Here is a 15054-nt window from a genome sequence, read left to right on the forward strand (position 1 = left end):
ATTGCAAGTCTTTTTGCCTCTCTTTGTGCATGGGATACAAATTGCCGAATTTTTGCAGTTTTTTCTGATATGATTTTCTTCTCCACACCTGGAGCAAGCCGACTTCCTCTCACAATATTTGTGTACGTGATCAAGATCGCCGCAATTATGGCAGCGAGGTACCACCAAGAAGTCCCGCACATTGATGGCGTGGAAGCCAATGTAGATCTTACCCATTGAGGTTAGTTTTTTCCACATCTGGCCAGAGACTTCTGCTACGTGATGCACAACGTCTTTGTCTCTTGGCCCTGTTTTGAATTTAAGTTTGAATTCATTTTTAAAGTCATCAGCACTTATATGATCAAAATTTTGATTACGAATTGTTTTTTGGAGTTCATTATTTTCAAATGTGACTGGTATGTCATACATAATTACAAGCGGATTTCTCTTTTTTGGGGGTTCACATTTAACGGCTTTGCACAGTTTTTGATTGTTTAGTATTTTGTTCCGGTCATCTACTGTTGCCACATCGACTATCACTACGTTCTTTGTGGCTTTTACTTTGTTAACTTTGATTTTATCCTTTACAGGATTAATCATTGTTGTGAATATTTCCTGAACTTTTTTTGTGTCTTGACCGGGTAATGGTCTCAAAAAGACAGCAGTGTCTGGTCTTTGTGACACTTTTACAATGGTATCTCTAGTAGTTTTGCTCTTAGGTGTCGTTTGAGCGACTACATTGGCCCATGATTTTGTTGGCTGCTTGCGCAGCCTTTCATTCTCTTTCTGCAGTTCTTCAACCCGCCCCTCAAGCTTCGCATGAGCAATAGCCCAGGAGGCGAGTTCATTTTTTAACGTCAAGATCGCAGCCTGGCTTATCTTGCCGTTTTTCACATTGGCTTCCAGGTATTGTGTAATCCTGGCATGCCTATCACTAATACTTTCCTCGGTCTGCCCCGTGCCCCCTGATGGGGAGGGAACAGTAAGCAAAGAAGCCCTCGAAGGCGCACATGAATCGCTTGTCTCTGTCTCAGCCATATTGTCGACAAGCGAAAAAGGATTGGGAGCCCGTCTCTTGCCCCGGACCGGCTCCTCTGGCATGGGGGGGGGACTTCTGCAGCTCGCCCACCGACCTCGTCCCAAGGTCAAGGGCACTCCAGAGCTGCCGGGTTCAGCGCGCCGTCACCAGCGCACTGGTCCCCATCGATGGCCCCGTCGTCGACGATTTCACACGACGCTCCTCGGCAACTGCACCCTGCACTCCGGAGAGGCGGATGCACCCCTCGCCCTTCGCCGCCTACTTGCCCGAGCTTCCACCAGAAGGCCGAGGACCCACTCCTACTCAGGTGGTGGGTCGGTCCCCCAGTCGTTCAGCGGTCTGGGCCCATCTAACGTAGCCCAGGCGATGTCACCACCTCCTGGGTTTGGCAGAACACGCCCCGGTTACCCAGGGGCGCGGCGAAGCACCCTTGCCGATTCGCGCCGCGATCCCACGCCGACAAACGAAGTCGCCGGCATGCAGAGCACATGCTGGTCTGTGCCCTGCGAACAGAAACTCCAACTTGATATTTCGGGAGGGTACTGTGTTTTTAAGGAGATGCTGGCGAGGCAATTCCTCAGGGTGGAATTGGTCGCTTGGAGAGACTGCGGCAGAGATTCTGTAGTATGCAATGACGAAGAAATTTCTGTGTTCCATCGTCAATGTGAGGGTGCGACAGCTACAATAAAACGGCAGTGGTGTATCTGTTACATAGTACTGCACTCCGAGGAGAGATCCCATGCAGTGACCGAAGCCACACCAGTATAATAAAAGTAGATTCTGGAATATTTGCTGTGCTGTGTAGGACCCGTATCAGGTGCGACTGACAGATAACGTCGAAAAAGTACAAAGAAGGGCAGCACGTTTTGTATTATCGCGAAATATGGGAGATAGTGCCACAGACATGATACGTGAATTGGAGTGGTTTTCGTTCGATGGGATCTTCCGATGAAATTTCAATCACTAGTTTTCTCCTACGATTGCGAAAACATTCTGTTGGCACCCACCAACATAGAAGAAATGATCATAGAGATAAAATAAGAGAAATCAGGGCTCGCACAGGAAAATTTAAGTGTTCTTTTTCCGCCAAATGGCGAAACAGTGCCTGAGGGCGGCATTAGGGCCTTGGAGAGACGTCGGCAGAGAACCTGTAGTATGCAGTGGCGAAGCAATGCCTTTGTCCCATCCACAATGTGAGGGTACGAGGGTTATAATAAAACGGCAACGGTGCATCGAATATCGGTTACTGGTCAGCCAGGAGAGGACTCATGCAGTGACAGTAGCCACGCGAATATCATAGACGTACACTAGCAGAATTACTCCAACAATGTCCTCGATGGTTACGCAAGAGGCTAGCACATGCCTAATAGTAGGAACCCTCCTGAGGGCAGCATTAGTCTCTTGCAGAGACGTCGGCAGGAAGTCCGTAGTATGCAGTCGCGAAGTAATTTTGGTGTCCCATCGTCAATGTGAGGGTGCGAGGCTTACAGTCAATGGACATCAGAGAATCGGTTACAAGCTACTGGACACCAGGAGGTGCTCCATTCGCTGACCATATCCGCGCCAGTCTTACAGTTGCGCATTAGCAGTATGACTCTGTCCTCGAGGATTATGCAATAGCACAGCACCCACCTAATATAGAGGCAATTCCTAAGGCTGAAGTTGTAGAGCAGTCATCACAGAGCCTATAGTATCCACTGCCGAAGCAATTGCTGTGTCCCATCGTCAATGTGAGGATGCCATGGTTACAGAAGAAGGGTAGCGGTGCATTGGTTACAAGCTACTGGACCCCCACGAGATGTTCCATGCGGCGACCATGGCGTGCCAGTATCATAGATGTACACTTGCAGTATGACTCCAACATTGTCTTCGAGGCTTGTGCAATAGCTCAGCACTTGCCTAAAGGCGAGGCAACTCCTGAGGAAGGTGTCAGTGCCTTGGAGAGCCATCGTTAATATCAGGGTGCGATTGTTACAGTCAGTCTGCAACAGAGCATCGGTTACGAGGTACTGGACTCTGGGAGGTGTTGCACGCGCTGAATGAAGCAGCGCCAGAATCATGGATAAACACTAGAAGAATGACTCCGAAAATTTCCTTGAGGCATGTGCGTTCGGTCTGATCTATATAAGCCATACGACGACCAAGTTGATTGACGGGAAACCACTCCAACTTGATATTTCGGGAGGATACTGTGTTTTTAAGGAGATGCTGGCGAGGCAATTCCTCAGGGTGGAATTGGTCGCTTGGAGAGACTGCGGCAGAGATTCTGTAGTATGCAATGACGAAGAAATTTCTGTGTTCCATCGTCAATGTGAGGGTACGACAGCTACAATAAAACGGCAATGGTGTATCTGTTACGTAGTACTGCACTCCGAGGAGAGATCCCATGCAGTGACCGAAGCCACACCAGTATAATAAAAGTAGATTAGCTTACGCAATAGCGCAGGAATCGTCTAATGGCGAGGCAATTCCTGAGGTCAGCATTAGTCTCTCGGAGAGACGTAGGAAGAGAGACTGTAGTATGCAATCGCGAAGCAACATCTGTCCCCCATCAATCTGATGGTGAGAGGGTTACAGAAGACCCAGAGCGGTGCATCGGTTACAAGATACTGGACTCCAAGGAGAAGTTCAATATGATGAACGCAGCAGCGCTATGTACACTAGCAGAACTACTCCGACAATGTCCTCGAGGGTTATACAATATACTAGCACACGAAAATGGCGAAATACTTCCTGTGGGCGGCTTTAGTGCCTTGGAAAGACGTCGTCAGAGAACCTGTTGTATGCAATGGCGAAGAAATTTCTGTGGTCTATCGTCAATGTGAGGGTACGGGGATTACAATAAACCGCTAACGGTGCATCGGTTACAAGTTAATGGACTCCCACGAGAGGTTCCGAGGGGTGACCGTAAATGCGCAAGTATCATACATGTATGCTAGCAGAATGACTCCGCCAAATTCCTCAAGGCTTTTGCAACTGCGGGGCACTCGCCCAATGGAGCGACAATTCCTGTAGGAGGACACAAGTATCATGGAGAGACAGGGTGTGAGGATTACGGTAAACGGGCAGCGGTGGATTGGTTACAAGCTACTTTACTCCCATGAGAGGTATCTTGCGCGACTGTAGCCGCGCCAGTATCATAGATGTACACTTTGTAAGTAGGCTGTTTATGTTTTCTTATTGGCAACGTTACGTAGCGCTCTGTATGAAAATCACTGGCTGTGCTGTGTGCAGTCTGTGGCTAGTTTGCATTGTTGTCTGCCATTGTAGTGTTGGGCAGCTGGATGTTAACAGCGCATAGCGTTCGGCAGTTGGAGGTGAGCCGCCAGCAGTGGTGGATGTGGGGAGAGAGATGGCGGAGTTTTGAAATTTGTAAGACTGGATGTCATGAACTGCTATATATATTATGACTATTAAGGTAAATACATCATTTGTTCTCTATTAAAATCTTTCATTTACTAACTATGCTTATCAGTAGTTAGTGCCTTCCGTAGTTTGAATCATTTATTTAGCTGGCAGTAGTGGCGCTCGCTGTATTGCAGTAGTTCGAGTAACGAAGATTTTTGTGAGGTAAGTGATTTGTGAAAGGTATAGGTTAATGTTAGTCAGGGCCATTCTTTTGTAGGGATTATTGAAAGTCAGATTGCGTTGCGCTAAAAAAATATTGTGTGTCAGTTTAAGCACAGTCATGTATAATTTTTATAAGGGGACGTTTCAACTTGCAGAATGTGTCCTACAATATCCTTGAGGATTATGCAACAGCAGAGCAGCCGCCCAATGTCGAGGCAATACCTGACGGCCGAAGTAGTCTCTTGGAGAAAAGTTGGCATGGTGCCTGCAGTTTTCAATCACGATGCTATTTCTTGGTCGCATACTCAATGTGAGGGTGTGAGGGTTACAGTAAACGGGTTGTGGTGCATAGGATACATGCTACTGGACTCCCAGGAGAGGTTCAATGAGGTGACAGTAGTAGAGTTAGACTATTCGAGAAAAACGGCATGGAGCCTGTAGCTTTCAGTCACGATGCAAATTCTGTATCGCATCGTCAGTGTCAGGATGCGAGGGTTACAGTAAAAGGACCGTGGTGCATCAGATACAAGCTACTAGATTCCCATGAGAGGGAACATTCAGTGACTGTAGCCGCGTTAGTCTCATGGGAGAAGACGGTATGGAGCTTGCTTTCCAATAGCAATGCAATTTCTTTGTCGCATCGTCAGTGTGAGGGTGCGAGCGTTACAGTAACTGGCTGTGGTGTATCGGAAACATGCTATTGGACTCTCAGAAGAGGTTTGATGAGCTAACAGTAGCCGCAATAGTCCCATGGGGGAAAGACAGCATGAGCCTGTAGTTTTCAATCGTGATGCAATTACTGTGTCGCATCGTCCATGTGAGGGTGCGAGGGTTACAGTAAACGGGCAGTGGTGCAGCGGATACAAGCTACTGGACTCCCGGGAGAAGTTTCATGCGGTCACTTTAGGTGCGTAAGTCTCTTGCAGAGAAGTTGGCAAGGAGCCTGCAGATTTCAATCGTGATGGAATATTTGTGTCGCATCGAGAATATGACGGCACGAGGATTACGGTAAAGGGGCAGTAGTGCAACGCATGCAAGCTACTGGACCCCCATAGAGGTTCCATGCGGTGACCGTAGCCGCGTTGGTCTCTTGGAGAGACGTCGGCATTGAACCTGTAGTTTTCAATCGCCATGCAATTTCTGTGCCGCATCGTCAATCTGAGGGCGAATGGGTTACTGTAAAGGTGCAGTGGTGCATCGGATACAAGCAACTGGATTCCCATGAGAGGTTCGATGTGGTGACCGTAGCCGCGTTAGTCGTTAGTCTCATTTTCGCATCGTTATTGTGAGGGTGCGAGGGCTGTGGTAAATGGACAGCACTGCAACAAATACATGCTACTATATTCTCAGAAGAGGCTCTAAGCGGTGACCGTAGACGTGTTATTCTGTTGGAGAGACATCGGCATGGGGTTTGTAGTTTTCAATCGCCACGCAATTTCTGTGTACTGAGGCTACGAGGGTTACAGTAAAAGGACAGCGGTGCGTCGGATAAAAGCTACTGAACTCCTAGGAGAGCCGTGTTAGTCTCTTGGAGAGAAGTCAGCATCAGCCTGTAGTTTTCAATGACAATGAAATTTCTGTAGTCTTTCGTCAATGTGACTGTGCGAACGTTAGAGTAAATGGAGAGTAGTGCATCGGATACAGGCTACTGGAGTCCCAGGAGAGGTCCCAATTGGTGACCGTAGCTACGATTGTCTCTTGGAGAAAAGTTGGCATTGAGACTGTAGTTCTTAAAATTTCTGTGTCGCATTGTCAGTGTGATGGTGTGAGGGTTCCAGTAAACGAGCAGCATTGCATCGGATTCCAGCTAATGGATTCCCAGGAGAGGTTCTGCGTTAGTCTCTTGGAGAGAAGTCGGAATAGAGCCTGTACTTTTCAGTCACGGGCCGGCCGGGGTGGCCGAGCGGTTCTAGGCACTACAGTCTGGAACCGCGCGACCGCTACGGTCGCAGGTTCGAATCCTGCCTCGAGCATGGATGTGTGTGATGTCCTTAGGTTAGTTAGGTTTGAGTAGTTCTAAGTTCTAGGGGACTGATGACCTCAGAAGTTAAGTCCCATAGTGCTCAAAGCCATTTGAACCATTTTTTTCAATCACGATGCAAAATTCGTGTCGAATTCGTCAATGTGATTTTGCGATTCTACAGTAAACAGGCAGTGGTGCATGGGATACAAGCTGCTGGACTCCCGTACGAGGTTCCATGCGGTGACTGTAGCTGCATTAGTCTTCTGGAGAGAAGTCAGCACAGAGCCTGTAGTTTTCAATCGCAATGCAGTGTCTGTGTCGCATCGACAGTGTGAGGGTGCAAAGTTTGCAGTAAACGGTTAGGTGTGCTTCGGATAAAGCTACTGGACTCCCAGTAGAGGTTCCTTGCGGTGACCGTAGCCGTATTAATCTTTTGGAGAGAAGCCGTCATGAAGCCTATTGTTTTCAGTCCTGAAGCAATTTCTGTTATGCATCGTCAAGGTGAGGAAGTGGGGGCTACAATAAACGGGCAGTGGTGCATTGGATACAAGCTAATGGACTCCCAGGAGGGGTTCCATGAGGTGACAATAGCCGCATCAGTACCGTAGAGCGATGTCGCCATAAAACCTGTCGTTTTTAATAGCGATGCAATTTGTGTGTCCCGTCGTCAATGTGAGGGTGCGAGGGTTGCAGTAAACTGGCATTGGTGCATCAGATACAAGCTTCTGGTCTCCCAGGAGAGGTTCAGTGTGGTTACTGTAGACGCGTTAGTCTCCTGGTGAGAAGTCCGCAAGGAGCCCGTAGTTTTCAATCGCGATGCTATTTCTGTGTGGCCTCCCGAGTGCGAGAGTGTGGGGGTTACAGTAAACACGCAGTGGTACATCGGATACAAGCTACTGGACTCCAAGGACAGATCAATGCGGTGACCGTAGCCGCGTATGTCTCTTGGAGAGGAGTCGGCGTGGAGCCTGTAGTTTTCAATGGCGATGCAATTTCTGAGTCGAATCTTCAATGTGAGGATGCGAGGATTACAGTAAGTGGGCAGTGGTGTATCGGTTACAAGCTGCTGGACTCCTAGGGTTGCCGAGTACACTCTTTCTTTCCTGATGCACACGAAAGACTACAATTGAAACTTGTCGACCCAAGCCGGGGGATGGTCCATTTCCTGACAGGCCATGGGCCGTATCCGGCACATTTAACCCGTATGGGACTAACTAACGATGAAGTATGCGAATTTGAAGAAACTGTGACACCAGAACATGTCACACTGCTCTGCAACACGCTAGCACAAGTGAAACCTATACAGAACGACAATGACATCGCCAGAATAATTCGTAATTCCGATGACTGGAACACAATAAACGGCGTAGCCGATATTCTATCGAACACTCTGCACGAAGAATACAAGCGCCAAAACCCATATCAAGGAGGCGTAGACAAGCACATACAACACATCAAACCACACGGGAGGACAAACATGACCACTTATTCCGAAACCGAGGAGGAACACTATGTGAACATGACTCAGAAGTAATCAACGTGTTACGGACCAAAACCAACACTGCATGACACTGCATGCCACAACACAGTCAAACACAAAAATCATAAAACAAATAAACATCGCCACCACATACAGGGTGTTTCAAAAATGACCGGTATGTTTGAAACGGCAATAAAAACTAAACGAGCAGCGATAGAAATACACCCTTTGTTGCAATATGCTTGGGACAACAGTACATTTTCAGGCAGACAAACTTTCGAAATTACAGTAGTTACAATTTTCAACAACAGATGGCACTGCGGTCTGGGAAACTCTGTAGTACGATATTTTCCACATATCCACCATGCGTAGCAATAATATGGCGTAGTCTCTGAATGAAATTACCCGAAACCTTTGACAACGTGTCTGGCGGAATGGCTTCACATGCAGATGAGATGTACTGCTTCAGCTGTTCAATTGTTTCTGGATTCTGGCGGTACACCTGGTCTTTCAAGTGTCCCCACAGAAAGAAGTCACAGGGGTTCATGTCCGCCTCCTGTATGTTTCGGATAGCCCAAAGCAATCACACGATCATCGAAATATTCATTCAGGAAATTAAAGACGTCGGCCGTGCGATGTGGCCGGGCACCATCTTGCATAAACCACGAGGTGTTCGCAGTGTCGTCTAAGGCAGTTTGTACCGCCACAAATTTACGAAGAATGTCCAGATAGCGTGATGCAGTAATTGTTTCGGATCTGAAAAATGGGCCAATGATTCCTTTGGAAGAAATGGCGGCCCAGACCAGTACTTTTTGAGGATGCAGGGACGATGGGACTGCAACATGGGGCTTTTCGGTTCCCCATATGCGCCAGTTCTGTTTATTGACGAAGCCATCCGGGTAAAAATAAGCTTCGTCAGTAAACCAAATGCTGCCCACATGCATATCGCCGTCATCAATCCTATGCACTATATCGTTAGCGAATGTCTCTTGTGCAGCAATGGTAGCGGCGCTGAGGGGTTGCCGCATTTGAATTTTGTATGGATAGAGGTGTAAACTCTGGCGCATGAGACGATACGTGGACGCTGGCGTCATTTGGACCGCAGCTGCAACACGGCGAACGGAAACCCGAGGCCGCTGTTGGATCACCTGCTGCACTAGCTGCGCGTTGCACTCTGTGGTTGCCGTACGCGGTCGCCCTACCTTTCCAGCACGTTCATCCGTCACGTTCCCAGTCCGTTGAAATTTTTCAAACAGATCCTTTATTGTATCGCTTTTCGGTCCTTTGGTTACATTAAACCTCCGTTGAAAACTTCGTCTTGTTGCAACAACACTGTGTTCTAGGCGGTGGAATTCCAACACCAGAAAAATCCTCTGTTCTAAGGAATAAACCATGTTGTCTACAGCACACTTGCACGTTGTGAACAGCACATGCTTACAGCAGAAAGACAACGTACAGAATGGCGCACCCACAGACTGCGTTGTCTTCTATATCTTTCACATCACTTGCCGGGCCATCTGTTGTTGAAAATTGTAACTACTGTAATTTCGAAAGTTTGTCCGCCTGAAAATGTACTGTTGTCCCAAGCATATCGCAACAAACGGTGTATTTCTATCGCTGCTCGTTTAGTTTTTATTGCCATTTCAAATATACCGGTCATTTTTGAAATACCCTGTACTGTAGTAGTAAGGTTAATGCAGCTTGGGAGCAGACGGCTCGAAGAACTTTTATTCCGAGGCTCCACATCCGCTATAGCGTCCTGCATAGTTTTCATACTGCAGACAAGCAGTAATGTATTGCTATTGTGTACAGACAGAAGCATATTCTCTTCTCAATTCAAAGTCACAATCAATGAATTTTATATATCAGATGTGTATTAAGTTATTTAAGGAATATTGCATTCAAATAGCAACGAACTATATTCTATTTCTACTAACAAGTTACAAACATCAGTGTATTCCTCATGTAAAGCTAAAATTCATGTATTCCATGTATGAAGTGCTCAATCAGCATCTGATCTGTTTAATCTGTGTAAACGTACATTAGCACAAACCATATCAGGTGAGAATACCTCGAGGTAGTACCAAGACCTTCTCATCTGAAATAGTTAGAAATAGGCCATTATTAACCAACATGCTACTTAGACTGTATTACACATCCAAATACAGCTTATCACTTCCCTCTACGTACAACAAATTATTTTCACCATGCTCATTGTGTTACATTTTCTTTTTTCTTTTTACTTGACACTTGCATTATATAAATTACATTCTCATCAACCAGTTAATAAATAATTACATGGGACAATTTTAACAATTGTTAAGCATTCAATTCGCTGCAACGTCAGAGAAATTTTTATATATATCTACTTTATATTATTAAAAATGCATTAACAGCTGTATACCAATAAGACTGTAACAACAAGAAGTCTTTGCTATTAGATACAGGAGCAACCGACCCACCTTACAATTCAAGGCAGTGGGTTACTCTGTACTGTTAATGAAATAAATAAACTCTCAGGGATGTTCCATGCGGTAACCGTAGCAGCGATAGTCTCTTGTAGAGAGGTCGGATTGAGCCTGTAGATTTCAATCGCGATGTTATTTCTGTGTCACATCATCGAATGTGAGGGTGTGTGGGCTACAGTATTTGGGCGGTAGTGCATCGGATACAAGCTACTGGACTCCAAGGAGTGGTTCCATGCGGTGACTCTACCTGCTCCAGTATCCTAGACGTACACTAGCAGAATGACACCGACAATTTCCTCGACGTTTATGCAATACCCAACACCAGCCTAATGGGAAGACAACACCTGAGGGCGCCATTAGTCAGTTGGACAGGAGTCGCCATGGATCCTGTAGTTTTGAATCGCGCTACATTTTCTATGTCGCATAGTCATTGAGAGTGTGTGAGGGTTACAGTAAACGGCAGTAGTCTAATGGATACAGGCTGCTGGACTCCCAGGAGAGATTTCATGCGGTGACTGTAGCCGCATTATTCTTTTGGAGAGAAGTCGGCATGGAGCCTGTAGTTTACAACTGCGATGCAGTTTCTGTGCCGCATCATCAATGTGAGAGTGCGAGCGTTACAGGAAACGGTCAATGGTGCATTGAATAAAAGCTGCTGGACTGCCAGGACAGGTTCCATGTGGTCAACATATCGGCGTTGGTTCTTGGAGAGAAATTGGCATGGAGCCTGTAGTTTTCAATCATGATGAAATTTCTGAGTCGCTTCGTCAATGTGAAGATGCGATGGTTAGAGTAAATGGGCTGTGGTGGATCGGATACAAGCTATTGGGCTCCCAGGAGGTGTTCCATGCGGTGACCGTTGCCGCGTTAGTTTTGGAGAGAAGTTCTCATGGAGCCTGTAGTTTTCAATTGCGAAGCAATTTCTGCATCGCATCGACAATTTGAGGGTGCGAGAGTTATAGTAAATGGGATGCTAAGCATCAGATACAAGCTATGGGACTACCAGGAGTGTCTCCAAGTGGTGACCATATTCGCGTTAGTCTCTTGGAGAGAAGCTGGCATGGTGCCTATCGTTTTCAATCGCGATGCATTTTCTGTGTCGCATCGTCGATATGAGGGTTCGAGGCTTACACTAAACGGGCAGTGGTGCATTGTATACGATCTACTGGACTCCCAGAACAGGTTCCATGTGGTCACCGTAGCCATGTCGGTCACTTGGAGAGAAGTCGGCATTTAGCCTGTAGATTTCAATTGCCACGAAAATTCTATGTCACATCATCGATGTGAGGGTGCGAGGCTTACAGTATATGGGCAGTGATGCATAGGATACAAGTTACAGGACTCCATGGAGAGGTACCATGCGGTGACCATAGCTGCGCCAGTATAGTAGATGAACGTTAGCAGAATGGCTCCGACAATTTCCTCGACGCTTATGCAATAGCCCAACAATAGCCTAATGGAGAAACACCTCCTGAGCGTGGCATTACACCGTTGGAGAGAATTCGGCATGGTGCCTGTAGTGTCCAATTGCGACGCAATTTCTGTCTCGCATCGTCAATGTGACGTTGCAAGGGTTACAGTAAGCGGGCAATACTACAGGGTGAGTCACCTAACATTGCCGCTGGATATATTTCTTAAACCACATCAAATACTGACGAATCGATTCCACAGACCGAACGTGAGGAGAGGGGCTAGTGTAATTGGTTAATACAAACCATTAAAAAATGCACGGAAGTATGTTTTTCAACACAAACCCACGTTTTTTTAAATGGAACCCCGTTAGTTTTGTTAGCACATCTGAACATATAAACAAAAACGTAATCAGGCCGTTTGTTGCACTGTAAAATGTTAATTACATCCAGAGATATTGTAACCTAAAGTTGACGCTTGAGTACCAGTCCTCCGCTGTTCGATCATGTGTATCGGAGAGCACCGAATTACGAAGGGATCCAAAGGGAACGGTGATGGACCTTAGATACAGAAGAGACTGGAACAGCACATTACGTCCTCATGCTAACACCTTTTTATTGGTCTTCTTCACTGACGCACATGTACATTACCATGAGGGGTAAGGTACACGTACACACGTGGTTTCCGTTATCGATTACGGAGTGGAATAGAGTGTGTCCCGACATGTCAGGCCAATAGATGTTCAATGTGGTGGCCATCATTTGCTGCACACAATTGCAATCTCTGGCGTAATGAATGTCGTACACGCCGCAGTACATCTGGTGTAATGTCGCCGCAGGCTGCCACAATACATTGTTTCATATCCTCTGGGGTTGTAGGCACATCACGGTACACATTCTCCTTTAACATACCCCACAGAAAGAAGTATCATCGTAAACGTGTCCCTGCAGATGCTGCTCGCCAACCGTGGCCCGTGTTTGTTACAACACGCAACTGAACGTCGGAGGTTTCAAGCGTCAACTTTAGGTTACAATATCTCCGGATGTAATTAACATTTTACAATGCAACAAACGGCACTGATTACGTTTTTGTTTATATGTTCAGATGTGCTAACAAAAGTAAAGTGGTGCCATTTAAAAAAACGTAGGTTTGTGTTAAAAAACATACTTCCGTGCATTTTTTTATGATTTGTATTAACCAATTACACTAGCCCCTCTCCTCACGTTCGGTCTGTGGAATCGGTTCGTCAGTATTTGATGTGGTTTACGAAATATATCCAGCGGTAACGTTAGGTGACTCACCCTGTATATGGGATGAACGCTACTGGACTCCCAGGAATGGTTCTATGCAGTGGCCATAGCCGCGTTAGACTCTTGGAGAGAAGTCGCCATGGATCCGTTAGTTTTCAATCGCGATGCAACCATGTTCATGTCTGCACAGTTACTACAACGTTCATTCATTTAAAGTTTCTTACTGTGGTTAATGTTTGGTCTCCCTCTATAACTTTTACTCCAGACACATTCCTCCGTTGCCAACATGACAGTTCCTTGCGGCTTCAAGATGTGCCCTATCAAACGACACTTTCTTGTACTCAAGTTGTATCATAAATTTCACGTATTTCATAACGGCTGCAGTCGCCACAGTGCCTGTTCCTTTGAACGTTCATGCATGTCTAAGAGACGTTGCATCGTAATTCGGAATAACACAGGCACCGCAATATCGTATTACTCTGCAGTGGCGCAAAACCGTGTCGCCCTGCGGCGTCACTTTAGTGCTCTGCGATGCTGCAATCAGCAGAGTGCCGACACATGTGAAAGAAAGGCCACAGTTCGTGTGAGCTGTGTGGTGGGTCAGTAACGTCCCGCTGGCATCAGACTTCTCCACAGTTCTGCCCAGTGCCATCCTGGACGTGTCACACAGTGCAAAAGTCGTCACACCACCTCTCACCCACATTTCAGCACTCGTTTTGACACCTCTGCCGTGGAGATCAGAACAGACACAGATCTTATGGGCTGCGGAGGAAAACATTTCAGGCACACCACCGCACAGAATCGACATAAGAAAGTCAAGAGGTGCCGTAAAGAGCGTCAATGAAACAACCTCTTCCCTTGGGGCATCGGTACCCCCGCATTTCGCGATCGAAAACGACAGTTGGGACAGTTCGCAGGGTGACGAGCAGCAGAGAGACGGTCTTGTCGACGTTAGGCACAGCTGACAACCCCCCCTCCCCCCCCACGTCTGCCCCAACGATTCAGAGCCATACTCTGAAGATGTCGTGCGGCTGCAACGCCACAGAACATGATCGGATCCCTTTGGAGTGTACTGCAACCACAACTACCGAAAGTAACATTGGAAAGTGGTTGCGTCAGTTTTATTTTTCTATGCTATCGATATGCACGTCACAGAGAGAGCAAGTTACGTCACTGTTAAACAATCTTTGGTCTTGTCGCGGCACATCTTTGGCTCCGCGCAGTTCTTTCCTGAAGTGTGGCAGGTGTTTAGTAGTGCTGTGTTCACATGTGATGGTTTGATGGTATCTGTTAGATAGAGAGAGACTTTTTTTTGAGAGAACTAGTTTGAGGTAATACTGCGCACCTCGTTTGTATATATGATTATCGGCTGCTAGTTAACTTTGTTCACAGCTGAGAGAGAGATCGCCTCATTTTTCTGAGTCATGCATTAACATTTTAACTGGCTCAGCTGTTTGGTGTTTATCTAAATTGTCTGTTAACATTGTACCATTTTTAAATCATTGTTCACTTTATTAAGCACAGTATTGTTCAGACCAATGTTATGTGTGAAGTTCACCGGAAGTTTTACTCTGTCTTTTTTAATACATACTTCATTCTAAAATCGTTGTCTTGGAATATCATTTCATAGGAATATATTTTGAAAATTTTATTTACAAATAGAAATCTAGCTTAGCCACTGGCTGCTTGCTGTTTGCTGTTGTTCTTTCGAGTAATCTGCGACGATGTTTCAAGACGTGAGGTGTGTGAAAATCTTGAGTATGTCAGGTAACTGTTTTACTTCAGTTGAGCATTTAATGTAAAGACAGATAGGATTCAAATCCGTTACATTTCAGTTCTAATTAGGTTATGTTTACTGAAAGGTTAGCACATGAGTTTAAGGTTGGTAACACTTT

This window comes from Schistocerca piceifrons, chromosome 8, assembly GCF_021461385.2.
Source record: "Schistocerca piceifrons isolate TAMUIC-IGC-003096 chromosome 8, iqSchPice1.1, whole genome shotgun sequence".
Taxonomy (NCBI): Eukaryota; Metazoa; Arthropoda; class Insecta; order Orthoptera; family Acrididae; genus Schistocerca; species Schistocerca piceifrons.